Below are 19,312 nucleotides of genomic sequence, written 5' to 3' on the forward strand. Positions count from 1 at the left end.
GGGTCCCTCTCATTCATACACATGTATTCAGTCTTGCTCATACTGATTTTGATTCCAATGCTCTCTAGAGCACATCTCCAACTCTCCAGGCTAGACTCAACTTGCTCCTACTCACACTACAAATTACACGTCTTCTGCAACACCATAGTCCATGGAGACTCCTGTCTGATCTTGTCCATCAACCTGTCCATCACCATTGCGAACAAGAAAGGACTCAGAGCTGATCCTTGATGGAATCCCAACTCCTTTCTTTCTTCTTTCTTTACCTTTATTTAACCAGAAAAAAGTCTCATTGAGACTAAAAATCTCTTTTACAGGAGCGTCCTGGCCAAGACAGGCAGCAAGGTTACATGTCAATTTCAACATTCAACCACACATACAAAATAAACAATTACCAACCAGTGACAAGTTTCACTATGAAAGGTCAGAAACAACATGTTTTACCAATCGTTAAAAATAAGCAGTTTAAAACAACTACAAGTTAATGTGACAGCATCTCTATCATTTAAAAGTCCTTTAAAAGATTCTAAGGAGACCAGCTCTCTCAGTTTTAGGTCATTTTGTAAAAGGTTCCATGCGCAGGGTGCAGTAAACTGAAAACTCTTCGTTCCCAGCTCTGACCGGACCTTTGAAACTGAATAAAAAAACAGTCGGCAGAACGAAGATGATGGGAACCAGTACATTTCTGAGAAATATACATTTGTAAGTAACAAGGAAGCTGACCAAGTAAATATTTATAAATGAGTAAATACAGATGCCAAAGCCTGCGGAACACCAAGGAGGACCAACCAACATGAACATAAAGAACACAGTGATGTGTAAGAGCTCTGAGGCAAGTGATGAACCTCAGAGCTCCAACTCCACCTTGAATGCAACAGCCATTCCTACTACACATCTCACTGCTGCCACACTGTACTTTTACATATCCTGCACCACTCTCACATACTTCTCTGCCATCCAAGTCTTCCTCACACCATATTATGACTCTTCTCCTGGCACCTCATCACAGGCTTTCTGCAGATCCACAAACACTCAATGGAACTCCTTCTGGCCATATCTATATTTCTTCATCAACACACTGCATCTGTATGCTCTTTCTTTGCATTAAACCATATTGCTGCTAAAGATCTTCACCTCAGCCTAGTTTCCACTACTGTTTCCCATAACTTCCTGCTGTGGTTGATCAACTGTATGCCTCTGTAGTTACTGCAGCTCTGCACGTCACCCTTGTTCCTGAAAATAGGAACCAGCACACTTCTTCTCCACTTCTTATGTATCATCTCACTTTCCAAGATTTTATTAAACAATCTGGATAGAAACTCCACTGCCATCTCTCCAAGACATTTCCATACCTCCACTGGAATGCCATCTGGACCAACTGCCTTTCCGCTCTTCATCCTTTTCATAGCTGCCCTCATTCCATACTGACTAATCCCATGCACTTCCTGATTTACTCTCTCCATATCTCTCCACATCATCTCCCTCCTTGTCAGCACATTATCGTCTGCATCTTTTCCCACCCTAACCTGCTGTACATCCTTTCCATCTCTGTTCCTTTGTCTGGCCATCGGTCCTTTTTTCCTTCTTTATTTATTTTACTACTTCTTCTTTACTTCTTTATAGTTCTTGTGCAGCGCTGCATGTCTGCACTCTTATTTCTGTTATAGTTTATATTTCTTGTGCAGCACTGCAAGTCTGCGCACTGATTTCTGTTATAGTTTATATTTCTTGTGCAGGGCTGCAGGTCTGCGCTCTGATTTCTATAATAGTTTATATTTCTTCCTGTGACCACGGAGCTGCAGCCGGCGTTCACGCGGTGGTGTGCACCGAACCGTCCGTGACTGGACGTGGATATGTCTGGATTATACTGGATGTGGACATGTCCTGTCTCTGGCAATCAGTCTGTGAGCAGGACTTTTATGGACTTTAACCAATCGTGAAAGAACTTGAGGTGAGCGCGATGAGCTGCAGTCAGGCTGCAATGAGCATTTTTTTTCTTTTAATCGTTCACATGTGCTCTTTTGTATGTAGTTTACTGCATTGTGTACACGGTATAAAACATTCGACACAATCCTGCGTGATTTATAGCTCAGCAACAATGGAGCACAGCAGGAATCATAAATTACATCAGGTATTGTTATATTGTGTGGGTGTGGCATCCAGTCACAGTTAAGTACTGTTAAGTTGCCTCAACGTACGAGAAAACTACTTCCTTTCTGCTATTGTGCTCAATGCAGAAAAAATTTAACATTTCCTTTTTGGCATCCATTTCACTTCGCCCTTTGTGTCCCTTATGGTGTTGTGGCGTTGAGCTGCATCAGTTCGGCACTAGGTTGCATCAATGTGGTGTCATCATGATGCCGCATAACGCAACTCGAAGCAGGCCCAACAGGGTACCATCAGCATCATCAACACCCAATCATGACTGATAGGCAAACTGAAGTGGACCTAAAGCCTCCCTGACAACTCGCCATACATGCTACTACGGGCAGTCTACAGGTGAAAAAAATTGCAAAACGTGAGATCTGCACATCACGCAAGTGTGTTCAGCACCATAGAAGGTTGCAGACTGCCCATGGAGACCATCACTGCTGCACATGCAAATTCTACAGGTATTGTGAAAGCTCAAGAATGCATACAGCATATAGGGAGGAGAATGTCACTGTACGCCTGATCATCTCAGGAGCCGGGGCATGCAATGACAGTAAGAGGTATGTCACTGCACGGGTGCTGTTTCTCAGAGGTTCTACATAGGTAATCCACACTAGGGTTCGACCAATTTGCATTTTTCAAGGACGATACTGATTGTTGACATGTTTTGGAGGCTGACACAGATGTTTGAGACAGATATTTGCCAGGGTTCTCAGCAGGACTTTTTCTCAGCGTAATGGAAAAGAAAAATCACCTTAAAAAACTAGGGGTTCAGGTGTTGCTTAGGCTTCATCCCCCCAAAGCTTTTGCACAGAAATTAATCCTGAAGTAAAAAAAAAAAAAAAAAAAAAAAGCATTTGTAAGGGTTTTCTTTCGTAAACTGCTGTGTATAAATTAGCAGTTCTGATGCTCCTGTGACACACAATTCTACACTGATGCCTCATTTCTTTTGGTTTCAAAGTAAGGCTGTAACAGAGATAAAAAAAAAACTACGACTGTCAGGATTTCCCCCTGGCCTCAGCCCTGAAATCTGTTTTTAACTTCTGTCACGTGTTTTGCTCCCCACGAGATGGCGGCCTCAGTTTATTCTCTCAGCTGAATTCTATGAGTGACTGATTACGTGAGAGAATATATAAACTCTAAACTGCTGTTGGAAGTTTGCCAGATACTTCCATGAGCCAGGCCGGATGCTTCTCAGATCTTAGATCCAAAGAGGTGCATGTTTTGCTGTTTGTGTTTGCTTTCCTGGTTTTTCCAAGCCTCGTCCATGATCAAGACAGAGACCCAAAGGACCAAGCCTGACTGCTGACCTTGACCGCGTCTTCCATCTGTGCACTCATGACCCTGGAGCTTCCTGCAGCTTAAGCTCAGGTAAAGTTTGCCTCTCCCTCTAATTCCCTCATTAGAGTGAACTGTTTTTCCTGACGTTCCAGGCGATTCCAGTATGGCTTCCAAGCAGACCTGGACCCTGGTACTAACTACCTGCACCGCGATGTCACTTTGGGAACTCCTCAGCTCCCAGCGTGGAGCGCTTCTCGACTAAACGCCAGTTAAGTTCCCCTCGTCTCTGTGAGATCAGATCCCATTCTCGCTAGTTCCTATTTGTGACTGTGCTATAAAGAACTGTTTTAAGAACTCTGCCTAAGAACTGCATGAGCTCTGATATCAAACAATTGAGAACCCAGCCCAGCTGTATCAAGTCCTGCTTAATTGGCGCTGTGCTTCAACAGGCAGCACTTGACCTCTGACCTTTGGACAGAACTTATGAACTATGAACAATTGCTGAACAGTGAACTGTATTTCTTAAGAAGAGAATTTCATTATTTCTTTATTTCTTGAACTCTGCAACAACCCGTGTTAATCCGGTTTTTGAACTGTGACTGTGTGAGACTCCAGCATTACGAGGGCATTCCACTCACCCATTGTATCGTCTTCCTTAGTTCATGGTTGCAGAGGCGAGCCTCCCACCTGGCCCTGGTCTCAGAATCCATTGCTGACATATTCCTTCAAGACTGGTTCGGGATACTGCAGCTCCCTATTTTCACTGCTAGAGGGCGGGTCACTCTCCATACTGCAGGCATTCCCCAGCACCGTTATTTTTGTTTATTTATTATAAATACATATCTTTTCCTTTTGTATTCCTCTCCATGTCCGGCTCCCTGCGTTTGGGTCCATAGTCTGAAATGGTTCAGTTCCACCCGAACCCCTAACCCTACAATGACTTTATTTCACAAAATTTGCCCCTCAAAATGCTGGCAATAGTGTTTCAGAGGGTTACTAATTTAAAAGTTTTTCAGTGGAGAATGCCCCAGTTCCCTTTAAAATACTCCCACCTGCAGCACTGGCTGTGCAGCTGTACTCAGACTGTGGGAATGCAGAGACTGTGACACCGGGATAAGTTCTCCCTCACGGAATGAAGGACGTGTCACTTTGGGGGAAAAAAAACTGTTTTGGAACGTCTGAAAAGAGGGTGTCACTTGATTTTAAAACGGTGATTCGCTTTTAAGTATTGATTCTGGAATGACCTGTCTTTCCAACTTTACTTGGCAAAGAATTGCAGCAAATCCCACACACAAACACGGAGTGGAGGATATTATTATTATTATTGTTATTAAAATGTATATGTCGCAGATATGAACGATGCGAAGCTCTTCAGCATCTCACCATGTCATTTAGGTCCTTTCGACTTTTTTTTTTTAGCTCAGCCGTCTCGTTTTGGGAGGAAAAAAACGTTTGATCGATTTGTATTACTTGTAATGTTTGGAAAGAGGTGGCATTTGATTTAAACGGCGTTTCACTCTGAATTTAATTCCGACTGGACTCTATCGTTCTAACTTGACTCAGCAGAGAGCTGCGCAGCATTTGGAGCTGTGAGAACAGAACTTCTTTCTCACAACAAGACAGGAGTCCCAGTTAGTGACTTTAATCTGCACAAAGTGACTCAAACTGACATATCAAGGATAAGTGGTAAAAAAAAACAAAAAAAACATGCTGAAACCCAAAATTACCCCCCAATACCACCCGCACAAAACTTTTGGAATTCTAGAAGCTCTGAAATGCAATCTGGGACTGTTCCAGACAATAGACTGCAGTGAGTGCAGCATCCATTTTGGGGAGAAAAAAACAACTTTCCTTATTCAAATTCATTCCAGTAGTATTCTACCCTTACTAGGATGCAGCAGTTTTCTAGCTTGGCAGATCGTTCTGGAGGAAATCACACTGTTATGTCTCAAGAAATTAACAAACTGAAAATATGAAAATAAATTGTCATTAAACTTAAAACAGGGATGAAATGGAGGTGTAAGAGTCACTAGGCATTCACAGGAAACAGTTATTTATTTATATATGTATTTATTTATTTTCATTGTTAGTTGGTTTTATCTTTTCTGTTGTGTTTTGTTTCATCAGGTTCTTTTTATCTCTTTCTCTAAAACTGTATTGTAGCATTATTAGTTATTATGAGTTATTACCATTATTACTGTTGTTGTTGCTACTATTATTAATATATGACTAAAAATAAATTTAAAAAATTACAATTTGCCTCTTTTACAACAACGAACGCTGAGCGAATTATTATACAGAAACAAATGTACACAGATGTGGTGAGATGCAAACAGTTTAATGCTCACTTAACATTGAAAACGCCATAGACATGCTACCGTTAGCATCTGTCCCATTTTTAACTTATAAAATACATCTATCAACTGTTTCAGAACACCATAACAGGTCAGTTTAACATAAAAAAGGTAAATATTACTCACAGACATATGCCTCTTCAGGTTTTTAGCAGAGAAAAATTAAGATAAAGCAAAATGAAACAATGAATCAACGAAGCAGCAGATCGAAGCAGTGCTTCGATCAGGGCTGTACAGTGCGAGCGTTTTGCTCGCTGTTGCGCCTAAATTTGATTGTGTGAGGAAAAAAAATTAAAACAGGCGCAAGTGTGCGAGAATGTATTTCAACCCTTTCATTCGCATTTTGCTCCTAAAATAAATACAGTGGTCGCTCGCTAACGCGGTTCACCTTTCGCGGCATATCGAGCCGTCCTGCCGTCATTTGAACGTTCAAACTTGAATAAGATGGCTGATTAAAACGGTGGCCGTCTTGTTCAAAGCCGCTTAAAATGCGCAGTTTACCAGAGGAGCTGTGTGTGTGTGTGTGAATGTTTGTGTGTGTGTGTGTGTGTGTGTGTGTGTGTGTGTGTGTGTGTGTGTGTGCGTGTGTATGTGTGCGCGCGCGTGCGGAGTCAACTCGCTGCAGACTGCGAACGGAGGCACGAGACGTTACATTCTGCTGAGAACTATCAGTGCACGTGACACAGCGAGCGCGGAGCAGGGAGAGAGGATTTTAACCCGAGTGAACATAAAAAAAACAAAACAACAACAAAAAAAACTACTTTTCTTTTCTCTGCTCTTTCTCTACCGGTGTTTTTCTGACGGCACCGTCCTGTTCACACCATGTGCGTGTCGTATACTGAATTTATGAGATCATGAGATGAAATAAACGGTCAAATATCGTTAAAAACATCCTTAAAAAATGAGAATATATGAATGAACTGAGGAAAAATTACGCAAACACTGGATAAAAAATAAAACCCTGCTGCAGTGATGTTCAGAGGCACAGATCACAAAAAGCAGGTGAGAACTCTGAACTTTAACAGCTGCTATTTTCCAAATGTATTTATGTGTTCAATCTTAAGCAATGAGGAGAAATAAATGACTTCATCACAATAAATGAACTGGAGTCAGAATAAAAATACAAGCTGCTGATTTTTGTTATTTTCCAAAGTTATTATAAGCTGCAGCTATATGTTTTATTCATTTCAAAGTGAGTTACCTCTTATTTTATTCTGATTTATTTATACAAAAGATATGGGGAGTCAAATCAGCCTGCATTGTTCTGTTCAGTTTATATATCAGTTTTCCTGCACATGTCCAGGTATTTTTTCCTCTTTATAAGAGTTTGGTGTTTGCATTTGCACCACAAGTTTTAAAACACAATAAAATGTACAACACTTTTCTTTAAAGCAGTTCTGTAATTTCAGAAATGCAACAGAAACAACCACAAATCAGAAAAGTTGGGACTATAAGTAAAATGAAGATAAAAATAAAAATGTTGCAGAGTTGTGTCTTGGTGCTTCCCTTACTTGTCTCCTTCCAGCATGGACATTTAGTTTTGAGAACTGCCCTACCTGACACAGATTTACTATAAAGTACCACACTGTTGTATTTCTGAATGATTGATGTAAATGAAGTCTAAGAAATAGTCACTGATTTGGAAACGTTCATGTTTTCATCCCGACGTTTCTCTGAAAATGCTGCAGACCTTAATTTAGGAAATTCTGTATGATCCGACTAGTCGACTAATCGCAAAATAATCGTTGACTAGTCGACTATCAAAATAGTCGTTTGTGGCAGCCCTATTTTCAAACCATCTCCCGAGATTTTCGAAAAAGGGGGGTAGTTTTTCGTCAGACCCCAGTAAAAATAAAATTATAAAAAAATATCATGCAAAAAGCCCATGATAGGGGGGTGATTGTCTGAAGGTTTCCCTAGATAGGGGGTATACGAGGTTTATTAGAAAACTAACCGGCAGTTTTATAAAAATAAAAAAAAACTATATGGATTTGAATCACGTGTGATTACACCAGACATGCTTAAACCCTCATGCGCATGCGTGAGTTTTTTCACGCGTGTCTGTGACGTCATCCGCCTGTGGGCAGGCTTTGAGTGAGCACTGCTCCAGCCCTCTCGGCTGAAATCCTTTGTCTGAGACACTGCTGGAGACGGCGCGCGTTGCTTTATCAAAATTTTTTCAGGACCTGTGAGGGATATCCGAGTGGACACTATTCGAGAATTCAGCTGGTTCTCGGTGAAAAGTTTAACGGCAGATGAGAGGTTGTGGAGTTTCTTTCGCTTTAAGGACCGCTCACAAAGAGGATCGGCGTGGCGCGGTCGGCTGTTTCGAGCTGAAAACATCCTAATTTAAGGCTCTGTTCACCCAGGACGTTGTCAGAGAACAGAGAAGTTCAGAAGAAGTCGGCATGAGGAGTTTATGCGGACATTCCACTGTTAAAGGAGATTTTGTAATGAAAGAATGTGTGGGCAAATTCGCTGAGTCGTTCCGTGACGACGACGCAAATCTGTCTGCGCCCGCGACAGGAAAAACACCTCCGTGTGAAAACCATTTGTAAAATTCAGGCGGCTTTTGATGGCTTTCAACAAGTGAGTATCTGAGAAAATGTTTAACAGCTGGGCATGTTCCAACTTGTCCGTTAAGGTTTCCAATGGAGGTGTTTTTCCTGTCGCGACCCCCCCGCGGTAGGGTCCGGCCGGACAGGCGAATCTGCCCGCACGTTCTTTCATTACAAAATCTCCTTTAACAGTGTGGAATGTCTGCATAAATTCCTCATGCGACCTCTTCTGAAACTTCTCTGTTCTCTGACGACAACCTGGTGGAACAGAGCCTGAAATGTGGAAGTTTTCAGCTTGAAACAGCGAGCGGTCTTGGACTTTATTTACATCAATTATGAACTAATACAAAAGTTCTTTTACCAAACATCAAATCTCGGCTTGCATCTCAGATGTACTTTTTGGCAAATTGTAGCTGAACGTTCAGGTCTTCTTTTTAAGAAAATCCTCCTCTACACCACTTCATCAGGAAGCTGGATTTTATATTTTAAAATAATTTAAATCAAGTTGTAGCGATTTCCTTTCAATTTAAGGAAGATAACTTTATATTCCATCCATTTTCTTCCACTTTTATCCGGAGTCGGGTCGCGGGGGCAGTAGCTCAAGCAAAGCCGCCCAGACTCCCGATTCACACACACCTCCCCCAGCTCCTCTGGGGGAACCCCAAGGCATTCCCAAACCAGCCGAGAGATGTAGTCCCTCCAGCATGTCCTGGGTCTTCCCCGGGACCTCCTCCCAATGGGACATGCCTGGAACACCTCTCCAGCGAGGCGTCCAGGGGGCATCCGGAAAAGATGCCTGAGCCACCTCAACTGACTCCTTTCAACGTGGAGGAGCAGCAGCTCGACTCCGAGCTCCTCCCGAGTGACCAAGCTCCTCACCCTATCTTTAAGGGAGCACACAGCCACCCTGCGGAGGAAACTCATCTCGGCCGCTTGTACTCGCGATCTCGTTCTTTCGGTCATGAGCCAAATCTTGTATCAGTGCTGGTGGAGAGCTGTTTCCGCCTCCTGAGGCGTTGGATGGTTTGCCAGAATCTCTTCGAGGCCGACCAATATTCCTCCTCCATGGCCTCCCCGAACTCCTCCCAGACCCGAGTTTTTGCCTCTGCGACTGTACGGGCTGTGGCACGCTTGGCCTGCCGATACCTGTCAGCTGCCTCTGGGGTCCCACCTACCAACAAAGATAAGTAGGACTCCTTCTTCAGCTTGACGGCATCCCTTACTTCCGGTGTCCACCACCGGGTTCGGGGATTGCCGCCGCGACAGGCACCAGAGACCTTGTGACCACAGCTACGAGCGGCCGCATCGACAATGGAGGTGGAGAACATGGTCCACTCGGACTCCATGTCTCCAAACTCCCCCGGGATATAGGAAAAGCTCTACCAGAGGTGGGAGTTGAAGACCTCGCTGACAGAGGGTTCCACCAGTCATTCCCAGCAGACCCTCATGATACGTTTGGGCCTGCCAGGTCTGACCGGCTTCCTCCCCTCCCAGCGGATCCAACTCACCACCAGGTGGTGATCGGTCGACAGCTTTGCCCCTCTCTTTACTCGAGTGTCCAAGACACGTGGCCAAAGGTCAGATGATACGACTACAAAGTCGATCATCGACCTCCGGCTCAGGGTGTCCTGGTGCCACGTGCACTTATGGACACCCTTGTGCTCGAACATGGTGTTCGTGATGGACAAACTGTGACTAGCACAAAAGTCCAACAACTGAACACCACTCGGGTTCAGATCGGGGATGCCGTGCTTCCCGATCACCCCCCTCCAGGTCTCACTGTCACCGCCCACGTGGGCGTTGAAATCCCCCAGGAGAATAATGGAGTCCCCAGTCGGAGCGCTACCTAGTATCCCTCCCAGGGACTCCAGGAAGGTCGGGTACTCTGCACTGCCGCTCGGCCCGTAGGCCAAGACAACGGTGAGAGACCTGTCCCCGACCCGAAGGCGTAGGGACGCGACCCTCTCGTTCACCAACACATGGTGACTGAGCTGGGGAGCAATAAGCAATGCAACCCCAGCTCTCCACCTGTCCCCGTGGGCAACGCCAGAAAAATGAAGCGTCCAGCCCCTCTCCAGGAGTTGGGTACCAGAGCCCAAGCTGTGCGTGGAGGTGAGCCCGACTATCTCTAGTCGGTATCTCTCAACCTCCCGCACAATCTCAAGCTCCTTCCCCCCCAGCGAGGTGACATTCCACATCCCAACAGCTAGGGGCTGTGAGCATGGATTAGGCCGCCGGGCCACCCGCCCTCGACCGCCACCCAATCCTCTCTGCACCCGACCCCCATGGCCCCCTCTGCAGGTGGTGAACCCACAGGAGTAACTTTATATTTATTTAGATAAATAACTTTAGATAAATAACTTCATATTTATTTATCTAAAGTTGTCACTGGCGTGTCACTCAGATAGCAAAATTAAGAGGTTATTTAATCAACAGCTGCCTGCTAGTTTAAAATCACTGGAAAAACATGTATATATAAGGCAACTCGAAAGGAGAAATTCCGCTTTTAACAACCTGGAACTCATTTCTGGCATGAAATACAGTCATTTACTCACCAATATAAGTTTGGTGTCATTATTAGACCATGGTTCAAACAATGTGTTCAGTTCAAATCTGAAAACATTTCTCTTCTTCTACTAAGGTGGATTTTATGGTACACAGCACCAACTACTGGACAGGAGGAACCTAGCAGTCAATATGACTCACTGATTTCAAAATGCAGCTCTTTTCAACTAGACGTGCAATGTGGTGACATGTCAACCATCTGTGTCCAGTCAGATTTCAGGGGAGTCCAGTGCAACCCTGGCCTCTGCGAATAAAAACTGTCCATGTGAAGTGGTGGATGATTCTCGCTTCTGCCCGCAACAACAGAAAAGAGTCCCGTTTAGTGACTTTAATCAGCAGAAAATGTGAGTCACGATTGACATCTTTAAATGGCTTAGACAGAGGTTGATGAATAAACTGTGGGCCCACTGCTTCTAGTACACATTTAATGTAGAGAAATTAGCATTTTCCCATTACACCCCCTCAAAAACAACATAACGGCTCAACTGCTGCGTAATTTCTTAGGCAGCATCTTAACAGACCATTACTCTGTTATAATCCCAGTGAGACTCCTGTTTGCCTGCAGCAAAAAGTGTCAAAAAGATGTAAAAATGTAGTCTAACACAAAACTTTCTTTCAATGTTCTGTGATGCATTGACTCACAGTGACAACAGTGTTTTCGGTTTGATTGTGCAATGTTCACGTCTGGCTCACAAAATGAATGTGTGCCACAGACTTCGCACATTACAATATTTCCTTTGCGCACCCCAAACGGGATGGACAGGTGGTGCTGTCGGGCAGCTCCATGCGGCATTTGACACACGTTGGGAGGAGTTGACATGCCTCATCATGTCTCCTGAGTGCAATCAGGCGAATGCTGTTTTGATGCCGTGAGAGTATTTCGAATGCTGCCAGACTGCAGTTAAGAGTCCACCTTGTCTGCTGTAAAATATATTTCCACTTTGACTGCGCCACGATTGTTTTGAGCAAAATGTTCGGGGTGGACGCATGACCGTGCCTGACTGTTTAGACTGTTCTGAGAATGCTGTCCGACGTTTCTGAATGCACCTCGACACATCCAGAATGTGGGTCGACTTTTCATTCTGAGGGGTTTCGGGTTTATTCTGCCTCTAGTTTAACGGGGGTTTAAGGGCCGCACAGCTGCATCTCATCCACATCCATACCACTGGGGTATAGGCATTAGTCCTTCAGTCTTATTTTATTCATTTATTTATTTCAGGGCATGCACAATATGCTATGATGACTGGTACAATGGCCATCATACAACATGCAATTTTAATACAGTGTGCATTCAGATAGATTCTATTGTTTATAATAAACTGCTTGTTTTTATATTTATGTGCAGTCTTATGACTGACTTAACTCAGCCACATGGGGTGTGCAGCCAGTGCATTCTGAGTGCCAGTCCCAAGCCTGGATAAATGAGGAGAGTTGTGTCAGGAAGGGCATCCGGCGTAAAACAAGCCAAACCAACTATGCAGACTACGAATCGAATTTCCATACCAGATCGGTCCGCCACCGGTGCTGTTGCTGAACAGGGTGCTGGTAGAAATTGGGCTACTGCTGGGCGAAGGCAACGAAGAGGAGGAGAATGTTTCCACAAACAGTGGGAGAAGAGGAAAACTAGAAGGCTGGAAATGAGAGTGGGGACTTTGAATGTTGGTAGTATGACTGGTAAAGGGAGAGAGCTGGCTGATATGATGGACAAGAGAAAGGCAGACATATTGTGTGTGCAAGAGACCAAGTGGAAGGGAAGTAAGAGCAGGAGCATTAGCGGTGGGTTCAAGTTGTTGTACCATGGTGAGGATAGGAAGAGAAATGGTGTTGGGGTCATTTTAAAGGACGAGTATGTTAAAAGTGTGTTGGAGGCAGTGGTGGGCACAGCTAACCAAAAAGTTAGCTTCAATAACGGATAATCAGCTAACTGAAAATTTCTGTTTTATAACGCTAAACCAATAAACTGCCTACAAACTTATTGTAAGCTATAGCTAATTAATAACTTTCAGTTTTGCCTCCCATACGCTCTGAGCTACTAACAAGCCGATTTTGAGCTTAAACACCGCCAAAGCTTCTAACAGAATCAAAGGCGATCACAAACCCAAACACAGCTATCGAGCCAGTGTTTCTATCTTTGTGCGCTCTGGCCACTGCTGTAGGGAAGCGTCATATACCATGACAAGATACAGTGGTCCAGTGATGAGGCAGAGGTCTTGAAATGGAAAGCAGGTTTGAATTATGGTTTTCATTTATAAATCAAATTATTCCGGATAGAATAACTACATTAATGTAAACTCTTAAAATGTGCAAAGTGATATATAACACATATCTATTCATTTTAAAATAATGCACTAATTCTGAAGATTTGAACATTAATACACAGATGCCCAAAGGGATTATGGGTAAACTTAGCCTCCGCTCATTCTGATTGGTTGATTCATTCATTCTATGTAAAATCCAACACAAGTGAATCAATGTAACATGTGTTGGTGTTTACAAATAAATGTGCTTTTGTAAAATATGTCATTTTTTTCCTACATTAAAAAAAGATCCCGCTGGGCAGCGCCTAAGTGCACGCGTGATGACATCACAACTATATCTTGTTAGGGAGACAAGGTTTCTTTCAATAACAAGAAGTGTCAAAAAACTTTCTCGTGTGTGGTTGGAGTTGTGTGGTGACAGGAATCACCCTTTCAATGCTTGAATAACGATGTCAGTCGCACAAAGAAGTCAGATAATAGTGAAAACATGTTCATTGCGCCCAGAATGTTGGTATTTTGGTCGTTGAACTTTGTGGTGCAGTGTCATAATAACGCATCAATCAGTTGCTTCGTCCGGTGTCATGACATCCGATCGGTTAGCGGCTCAGTGCGGTGTCACAATGGATCAATCAGTTGCTCTGTGAGGCATCATAACATCAGATCAGTTAGCGGCTCTGTGAGGCGTCATAACATCAGATCGGTTAGTGGCTCGTGCGGTGTCACAACGGATCAATCAGTCACTCCGTGAGGCGTCCTAACATCCGATCGGTTAGCGGCTCCGTGCGGTGTCATAACACCGATCGGTTAGCGGCTCCATGCAGTGTCACAACAGATCAATCAGTCGGTCTGTGAGGTGTCATAACAGATCTGTTAAGCCTGGTTCACATGGCAAGATAATTAGGCCGATATCGGATCCAATCTTCCCCTTCCGACAATCTTAAGGACACCCCGACAATCATGATGATGCTAAATATAATCTTATCATATATTCCTGCCGTGTGTGGTGTGTTAAGACCACTCTGATCTGCTTGGAAGGATGAGAGGAGCTAAATGTGACATGCAATCAACTAAACCTGTCAGATCTATGATTTTAGTTTTTTTTTTATCTCCACGTGTGTGGTGTCTCAGGTTTTGGAAACCTACAGATAATTTTAAAATCCTGCGGTCGACAACACTGTGATATAACCGGTCGCCAGTAGATGGCAGTGTTCTATGCATTTTGACGCCGTTATGTCACACAGCCTGAATCACAATTTAACAGACTTTTTGGCTTTGCAAATGCTTTTTTTTTTTTTTTTACACAAATGAAAAAAAAAATGACATTTTACAAAAGCACATTTATTTGTAAACACCAACACGTTACATTGATTCACTTGTGTTAGTTTTTACATAGAATGAATTAGTCAACCAATCAGTATGAGTGTGGGCTAAGTTTACCCATAATCCCTTTGGGCACCTGTGTGTTAATGTTCAAATCTTCACAATCAGTTCATTATTTGAAGTCAGTTCAAAATTGACAGATATGTGTTATATATCCACTTTGTACATTTTAAGAATTTACATTAATGTAGTTATTCTATCCAGAATTATTTGATTTATAAATCAAATGTTTGGCAGCCAGGCCCTTTCTGCTTAGCGCAGAGTTGAGCACAGCTCCTCTTAGCTACTTCACTGCTGCAAAATACATAGGAGCAAAAGGGATTATAAATGTTTTTCAAGTTATTAGCTATGTAAAAAAAAAATGTTAGTGATCTAAAAGTTATCAGAACTACATTTATCAGAAGATAATTGGTCCGATGATGGTTTTAAAACTTATATGAAAAGCTAATCCGCTAACAAAAACATTAGCTTCAATAATTATCAGTTATTGGATTAGCTGACCAGTTCCCACCACTGGTTGGTGGTTAAGCGAGTGTCTGACAGGGTGATGAGTGTGAAGTTGGAAATTGAAGGGGTGAGATCATCACTGCATATGCCCCACAGGTAGGTTGTGAGATGAAGGAGAAAAAAGATTTCTGGAGTGTGTTAGATGAGGTGGTGGAGAGTGTGCCCAAGCATGAAAGAGTGATGACAGGAGTGGACTTCAATGGGCATGTTGGTGAAGGGAACAAAGGTGATGAAGTAATGGGTAGATATGGTATCAAGGATAGGAATGTGGAAGGACAGATGGCAGTTGATTTTGCAAAAAGGATGGAAATGGCTGTGGTGAATACCTACTTTAGGAAAAGGGAGGAGCACAGGGTAAGATATAAGAGTGGCGGAAGGTGCACACAGGTGGACTACATTCTTTATACGAGATGCAAGCTAAAAGAAATCAGACACTGTAAGGTGGTGGCAGGAGAGAGTGTCGTTACAAGAATAGTGTGACCGCGGTGAGATGCGCAGTAGGAATGACAGACTCATTCAAGGTGGAGGTGGGATTACACCAAGGATCAGCTCATGGTCCTTTCTTGTTCGCAACGGTGATGGACAGGTTGACGGATGAGATCAGACAGGAGTCCCCATGGACTATGATGTTTGCAGATGACACTGGGCCTCATGTATCAACGTTGCGTACGGCGATATTTGAGCGTATATGGGGTGTACGCCAACACGGCTGCGCTACTTGGCATTTATCAATGTGGTCGTTGGCGTACACTGTGCTGAAAAAATATACACCAGGTCGAGAGGTGGCGTAAATTATACACCAAAATGAACCAGCGCTGGAATCCACAGAAAAATGAAGATGATCAACATGATAAACAGTGCCATTATACAAATCAATGCATATGTTACATAAATAACACTTTCCTGATTATACTACATAATAATCAATACAAATCCCGCCTTTGCTGGATTGTTATGGAGCACGATCCGTGCTCGCCTTTTTCTCCAGACTTCGAGCCTGGAGCCAGAGCAGCGCTGAGCTTAACTTCATGTGGTGTGATCGTTTTAGACTATGAAATTGATTGTAACAACTGTAGTTTCGTCATTCCCTTAATTCGCCTGTGCTGCAACCAGGTTTTGTCGTCTCCATTCGGTTGTCACAATAAAATAAATACATAAATACATTTAAAAATAAAGAACTCTGACAGATTAGGCGTGTCTTATTAATTGAGCAAGCAAATATCCACATGTCAAGAATTATTGACATGTGAAAAGAGAATACAATAGTCCCTCGCTATAACGCCGTTCACCTGTCGTGGCCTCGGAGTCTCGCGGAGTATTTAGTTCAATTTTGCATGCCTTTTTTTTTTTTTACAGTGTTCTGTGTTCTGTGTATCTGTTTATAAGAATCTTGTTGCCCAGAAGAGAAAAGAGCGCCAACAACTACTCATAACTGTGTTTGTCACACGGAAACATACACCTGCTGCAGCGAGATGTGAGTGGGAAAAGGCGCGGCGTCAGGACGCAGAGGCCCGATCTGTGAAATACTGGTCAGTCACTATTAATAATTTCTTATGTGTCCGACCTCGTTCGTTGATCATTAAAATTAATTTGTTAGTTCTAAATGCCATCATAATTATTTATAGGAAAACGTTCTATTTTTATTTCTCGTCTTATTTTCCTACTAAGGTTTGAACTTTGAGAGTGTTTACACATGAGAGAAAAGTGAGAAAATGTTCATGCCTGATTGAGAAAGTGTATAAACTGTGTAGTGAGGGGTTTTACAGCTTTGAAACGTCTATAATAATTGTAAAAAATAACGCTGACTACGTCGCGGTTTCGCGTGTTACGGGCTATTTTTTAGAACGTAACTCCAGCGATTAATGAGGGACCACTGTAACACTTTATTGATTATATACTACAAAACAATTAATACGACGGCCACTTTTGACGCTCTATTGGCATGCATCGTGATTGGTGGAGTTCTTTTTCATTGCCATCTACCCGGCTTCCATGTTGTAAAATGAGGGTGTGTCTGAAGCGGAGTCTGAATATTTATGGGTGTGTTTATTATAATTATGATCGTTTCCACCCGCCGCATTTATCAAGATCACGTCAGGCATACGCCAGAAATGGGCAGGTGCGCACTGCTTGATACATGTCACGGCGACTTTGGTGTATTTCAAGTTTACGCCGTAAATTTACGCCACAAGTGCGCAACATTGATACATGAGGCCCATTGTGATCTGTGTAAAGAGCAAGTTGAGTCAAGTCCGGAGAGGTGGAGATATGCTCTGGAGAGAAGGGGAATGAAAGTCAGTAGGAGAAAGACTGAGTACATGTGTGTGAATGAGAGGGAGCCCAGTGCAATAGTGCAGTTACAAGGAGTAGAAGTGGTGAAAGTAGATGAGTTTAAATAATGTAATCAACTGTTCAAAGTAATGCAGAGTGTGGTAGAGAGGTGAAGAAGAGAGTGCAGGCAGGGTGGAGTGGGTGGAGAATGGTGGCAGGAGTGATTTGTGACCGAAGAGTATCAGCAAGAGTGAAGAGGAAAGTTTACAAGACAGTAGTGAGACCAGCTATGTGGTACAATTTAGAGATGGTGGCACTAACAAAAAGACAGGAGGCAGAGCTGGAGGTGGCAGAGCTGAAGATGTTGAGATTGTCTTTGGGAGTGACGAGAATGGATAAGATTAGGAATGAACATATCAGAGGGACAGCTCAGGTAGGACGGTTTGGAGACAAAGTCAGAGAGGCGAGACAGAGATGGTTTGGACATGTGCAGAGGAGAGACCCAGGGTATATAGGGAGAAGGATGCTGAGGATGGAGCCACCAGGCAGGAGGAGAAGAGGGAGGACAAAGAGGAGGTTTATGGATGTGCTGAGGGAGGACATGCAGGTGGTTGGTGTGACAGAGGAGGATACAAAGGACAGGGTGAGATGGAAACGACTGATCTGCTGTGGCGAACCCTAACGGGAACAGCCGAAAGACAAAGAAGTCTTATGACTGACTTGGCTATGATGACACTAGAGGTGGATTTTATTATTGTTGTTGATGTTTGTCTTGATTTTTTTTTTAAGTGCATCTGTGCTGTAACACAAATTTTCTCATTTGAAGGAGCTTTTTCACAGCTTTTTTGAAATGTGTTGCAGGCATCCATTTCAAAATGAGCAAATATTTGCACAAAAACAATAAAGTTTATCAGTTTGAACATTAAATAGCTTGTCTTTGTGGTGTATTCAATTGAATATAGGTTGAAGACAATTTGCAAATCGTATTGTTTTTATTTACATTTTACACAACATCCCAACTTCATTGGAATTGGGGTTGTAGCAGTCCACAATGTCCACTTCAGTTCCATTAATGTGAACTGGGTTCAGACGGGTCTTTCATCTTCTGAAGTCCACCACCACCTCCTTCATCTTAGATACGTTGAACTGCAGGTGGTTGAGTCCACACCACTCTACAAACTTGTCAAACACACTCCTGTACTCCTGGTCACTGCCGATGCAGCCCACAATGGGGATTCATCTGAAAACTTCTGCAGGTGGCGGGACTGTGACCCGAACCTGAAGTCTGAGGTGTAGAGTTTAAACAGGACGGGAGACAGGACCGTAGCCTGTGCTGCCCCGTGCTCCCCCTGATGTAATGTCCCGAAGCCTCACATACTGTGAGCGGCCTGTGAGGTAGTTGGTAATCCAGGCCACCAGTGGAGCTTCCACTTTCATGCCACATAGAGAATTGCTGAGTAAGTCAAGCCTAATGGTGTTCAACACACTAGAGAAGTCAAAGAACATAACTCTCACAGTGCTGCCTGACTCCTCCAGGTGAGAGTAAAGCCCCTTTCACACTGGGCCTGCATAGAGCTGCATTGTGCTGCGTATCTAATATACAGGAATGGCTGCGTATGTTGTGCGCAGGGAGGAAGCTTGGCCCACCTCTTCTTCTTCTGTGGTTTTGAAGCTTCACTGCCAGCAAAATTCAGCAGAGTCCAGAGGGATGAATAACATCTAGTAATGCAGGTATGTACTGATAAAAAACCTAAAGGATTTTTTGCCGGACTGGCGTAGGGTAGCATACAATTGCGGCGGCATAGTGTAGATTAGCACAGTGTTGCGTAGACTTGCATACAGTAGCCGAGTGTTGCATAGACTTGTGTAGAGCACTGCATCTAGTGCTCTATGCCAAATGTCCCTAAAAAAAATTAAACATTTTTTAATTAAATGGCCTAATTAAATGGCCTGAATTCCTCAGCAATAAGCTATATGACATGAAGGT

The 19,312-nt window shown here is 43.3% G+C and overlaps 1 protein-coding gene and 1 long non-coding RNA gene across 4 annotated transcripts in view; one reads left to right on the plus strand and one right to left on the minus strand.

The window, feature by feature from the left end:
- The window catches only part of prkcz (protein kinase C, zeta), a 595,716-nt gene that overhangs the window by 216,263 nt on the left and 360,141 nt on the right, over positions 1-19,312 (minus strand). The window lies entirely within an intron of this gene.
- Positions 243-19,019, plus strand: LOC117511966. The gene is made up of 3 exons (XR_004561164.1): positions 243-401; positions 8,389-8,393; positions 19,010-19,019. It is a non-coding gene; the product is annotated as an uncharacterized LOC117511966 (long non-coding RNA).

Source organism: Thalassophryne amazonica, chromosome 6 (assembly GCF_902500255.1).
Source record: "Thalassophryne amazonica chromosome 6, fThaAma1.1, whole genome shotgun sequence".
In the NCBI taxonomy this organism is placed as follows: Eukaryota; Metazoa; Chordata; class Actinopteri; order Batrachoidiformes; family Batrachoididae; genus Thalassophryne; species Thalassophryne amazonica.